Source organism: Rhincodon typus, chromosome 6 (assembly GCF_021869965.1).
Source record: "Rhincodon typus isolate 14 chromosome 6, sRhiTyp1.1, whole genome shotgun sequence".
NCBI lineage: Eukaryota > Metazoa > Chordata > Chondrichthyes > Orectolobiformes > Rhincodontidae > Rhincodon > Rhincodon typus.
The window spans coordinates 45,734,778-45,739,882 of NC_063337.1; positions in this window are offsets into that span (position 1 = coordinate 45,734,778).

Genomic DNA, 5,105 nt, shown 5'->3' on the forward strand with positions numbered 1-5,105 from the left:
TGGCCTGCTGTGTTCATCCAGCTCCACACCTTCAAAAGTACATATTTGGGTTGGAAAGACAAAATCACCCTAGTCCTACTGTCAATTTAGAGAGAGAGAATGTTAAGTCTGAGACACCACATCTCAGGCAAGGGGCGAGGTTCAGAAGGTGGGATCTTCATGGTAACCTCACAATTGTACTTTTAATTTTTATCAGAGAACTTAGGAATCCAATGGATGCTTAATACAAATACATTACATTGAATGGGTTAGTTTAGCTTGGCTGGTCTGCAATGCAGAATGACCCCCAACAAATGTAGGTTCAAATCCCTGCACAGGCTGAGGCTTCCATGAAGGATTCTCCTTCTCAACCTCTTCCCCTCTGCTGAGGTGCAGTGACCATCAGGTTAAATCACCACCAGTTGTCTCTAATGAGAAAACAGCTCTATGGTCTGGCTGTACCATGTGACTTTGCATCATGTTGGATAATAACCAGTTTTTCATTTCTGCAGAGGAATGAACAACAATTAAACAGGAAATGTTAGGCATGTATAAGGAAAACAAGAAAGTTGGAACAAAGCATCTGAGTTCAGGAAAATTCCATTTTCTGACCAGCAACACTGTATCAGCGTTTGACCAGCACAGAAACATACCCTTCGGTCCAAAACAGTCCATGCCGACCATAACCCCAAACTAAACTAGTCCTAACTGCCTGCGCTTGGCCCATAACCCTCCAAATCTTTCTTGTTCATGTACTTATCCAAATATCTTTTAAATGTTGCAACCGGACCCACATCCATCACTTCCTCTGGACGTTCATTCCACACATGAACCACTCTCTGCGTAAAAAAGTTGCCCATCATGTCCTTTTTAAATCTTTCTCCTTTCGCCTTAAAAATATGCCCCCTAGTCTTGAAACCCCCACCATAGGGAAAAGACACCTGCTGTTCACCTTATCTATGCTGCTCATGATTTTAAAAACCTACATAAGGTCACCCCTCAACATCCTACTCTCCACTGAAAAAAGTCTCAGTCCATCCAGCCTCTCACTATAAATGAAACCTTCCATTCCCAGCAACATCCTGTAAATCTTTTCTGAAACCTCTCCAGCTTGATAATATCCTTCCTATAACAGGATAACCAGAACTGGACACAGTACTCCAGAAGAGGCTTCACCAACATCCTGCACAACTTCAACATGATGACCCAACTCCTATACTCAAAGGTCTGAGCAATGAAGGCAAGCGTGCTCAATAGCTTCTTAATATCCTATCTACATGTGATGCGAACTTCAAAGAATTACTTAAGTCTCTTTGTTCTACAACACTACCCAAGGCCTTACTTTTAATTGTTTAAGTCCTGCCCTTGTTTGTTTTGCCAAAATGCAATACCTCACATTTATACAAATCAAACTCCATCTGGCACTTCTCAGCTTATTGACCCAATTGATCAAAATCCCTTTGTAATCTTAGACAACTGGATAAATTCCATTTCAAAACTGTTTCTTTAACCAATCAGCAGCTTGATTTCACATAATGTGTCCTTGCTTGTCATGCATCTGGAGGAGTTTCACTGATAAAATCTAGAATTATGCCAACAAAAATGGTATAAGAGTAGTTGATTACTGGTGAATATTTAGCATTGCCAGAGTGAAATGTGTCTTTTCACTGGGTTTAATTTATTTGTAAACAGGTTAGGAAACAGTGTTTGTTGTGAGACTGAGCCATTTGCCTGTAATGTCTTGTTAAATCTTTGAACTGTAGTGACTCAGATATGGTGACTATAATTATAGTTAATTATTTAAGATATTCCAGAAAGACTATAAATCTACTCAAACTCACAGACAACAGAATTGGGCTCATCTGCTATGATCACTATAGACAGATATCTGTTGACACTCTCAATTTAGATTCTCCAATAAAGAATAACCAATTGCATGACGTATTATAAGCTATTAGTGCCAGTAGAACCATATCCATTATTGTGTTCAGAACAGTCTGACTATTGGAAAATTGAAAAAAATTTTATGACCACAACTTTTTTTAATGAATAATGACAATAATGAAGAATAGGCCACTGAGCCCCTTATTCAAACTCTTCCATTTAATAAGATTGCCACTGATCTGATTGTTACAATCATGTCAGATTTTTAAAGATTTTTTTTGTATTACTAGCAATGCACTTAAATCTCAGTTTTAGTTCATGATACATTTCACAGTAAATAGTAGTTCTGGGGATTAATTTATGAAATAACTTAATGCAATTATGAAATGCTCAGAGAACAACCAAAGGTGGATGTAATGTGAGCAGTCATAGATACGATAGTACAACTGGCCATCTCTCTAAAGATCAAAAGTAATCTGTTGCTGACATAATTGATGACTAGTGCATCAATCCTGCCTGTGGCAATTTTACAAAACCATACTACCTTGTCTATTGCACAAATTAGAACTGGCACACAGTACCCAGAATTTGTAGACCATTCTTTGGGATGGTGATACAGAACGTCACTGTTGCTGGAGAATGACATATGCTATTGAAGTTTGTCATCATGCACTCATCAGCGTCAAATTTCAAAGACAGAAACAATTTACATGAGAAAAGGGAGCTGATTCATTGACAAGTCAACTGGGACTGTTTCTGAAGAATGGGTCCCGACCTGAAATGTCAACTTTCCTGCTCCTCTGACGCTGCCTGGCCTCCTGTGTTCCTCCAGCTCTACATTGTGCTATCTCTGACTCCAGCATCTGCAATTCTTACCATCTTTAACTGGGACTGGTCAGGTGGTTTCCATAGGGAATACGTCAGGGAACTGCAGTCTCCAACCTTTTTGGTTAATTCAATAAAGGGGCAACATGTGTTTTTTCTTCCTTTTTGTATATCACATACTCAAAAATGGGCATAAAGCCACCACTCTCAGACCTGAAAACTGCTCAGTCTATTTCAAGTTTCCCTGGAAGCCTAAGATACCTCAAAATTCTCAGCAACAGCCAAAGCTAGCCACATCATATTATTATGCAGCAACAACATGAGTGATATTTTCCACTAAAAGGATACTCCAATCAGACCAAAGAAATATTCTTCCTATCACATAAATAAGTACTATATGAATTTCAGTGCCAGTGTGATGTCAAGTATGTAGGCTGCATGATCCAGTGACCAGGGTTGAGTGTGTGTGAAAACAAAAAGATCCTAAAATTTTGTGATACAGAATCATGTAATTATAGCATCTTTCACGATCTGCAGTGACTGCAAATGCTTCCAAGTTCTTTCAAATGGATGTAATTATTAGACTGCAAGGGGACAGAAACATTTTTTTTTCTTTATTTCACTTCTATTACCTCAAGACTGTCGATCAATGCGCTTGTATTAAATCACCAAAGTCACTTTAGCAATATAACATTCAATGCAGTCAGTGCATATAATAGATAGGATATATACACTGTTGAAATTCACATTTGACTTTATAAAACAATGAATGTCTGATCTGTGCAGATATTAGCCGAGTAGAAATAAGCATAGATATGCTGTATGACAGAACATTATCATTTCATCATCGGAATATACTTGCTAATTTTAATATGAGCAGCAAAAAATGATAATATCACCGGTCATACAAAAAAGTGAATGGGGATCCACCAGAACAAAAAAATCCAGTCTTAGTACAAACATTTTTTGAAAAGGAAATGACTATCTCATTTGTAACAAGCTCTGCAAGCAAGATTAGCATGCATATTTTCTGCCATCTATAAGAGCCTGCATCACTACTAATCAGTATCCCCACTCCCCCACCTCATCTGCTAGTCTTGGCCCTGCTCATGGCCTCTCTCTTTCTTAGTACACATTATTACAGTGCAGAGGAGATGATTCCTCCCATTGTGTCTTCCAAGTAATTCCCTTAGTCCCATTCTCCTGCCTTCTCCCCATAACCCTGCATATCCCCCCTTTTCAGATAGTCTAATTCCATTTTGAATGCTTCAATCAAACCTACCTCAACCATACTCTCAGGCAGTGCATTACAGACTTTAACCACTCGCTGTGTGAGAAGGGTTTTCTTTTCTTCATATTATCATTGCATCTCTTGCCAATTATTTTAAATCCGTGCCAAATCATTCTTGCTTCTTTCATGAGTTGAACCAGTTTCTCTATGTCTATTTTGTCCAGATTCCTCATAACTGCCTCCATCAGAGTTGTCCTGCTTTTTGCAGGAAAACCATCTTAACTTCTTCAATCTATATTCATAATTGAAGTTGCTTGTCCATGAAACTATCCTCATGAATTTTTGATGCATTTGCTTCAATGCCACTACATTCTTCCTAAAATGCAGCACAGAAATCAATGCAATATTCCAACGGAGGCTGAACTAGAATTTTGGATGGGAGTTTGCTTTTTTTTCTCCTACACTTTTGCCTTATAATCGTGATTCTCCAGAAAATACTCGGCAACAATTTTGAAAATTAGGATGCAAATTCTTTTCAATTATCAGGTGACCGGTCTGGAAGAACAATAGAGGTGACCTATGTTAATAATCCTCTGGCTAGAGACACTGATCCTATGCAAAATGCACGTGAAGTTGATCACAATTTTTCTGAATTAGCAATCATCCATTAATCATCAAACTCTAATACTAATTTGTTGAAAAACTATTTCCACAGCTTTTGCTGAGCTGGCCAAGTATTAAGAATGATCAACTTGCAGAGGGTACCCATTATATGCAAGATTTTTAAAGTAGATATTTGAACTGCTAATCACTACTTTTTAACATGAGCAATATTAGAAGACACATTTCTTATTGATGCTCCTGCTTTGTCCTTCTCTTGATGCAATAAAATGAATAACTTCCTTCTGCGTCCACTGCTCTTGCTCTCCTCCTGAACTCCCTCATCCCCTTAACTACTCATACTCCTTCTGCTCAATCCCAGCCCCATTCTCAGCCTCCTGTTTCTCCACCACCTCAGCCTGTTCCCACTCCTATCCCTGTCCAGTGGCAATGGTTCCAGCAGAATCAGATGGTCCAAGGTACTCTTCAGGCATTGTGCGGCAACAGCACCAACTCTCCACCACCTCAGCCTGTTCCCACTCCTATCCCTGCACAGTAGCAAACATCCCATCATATATCGATGGTG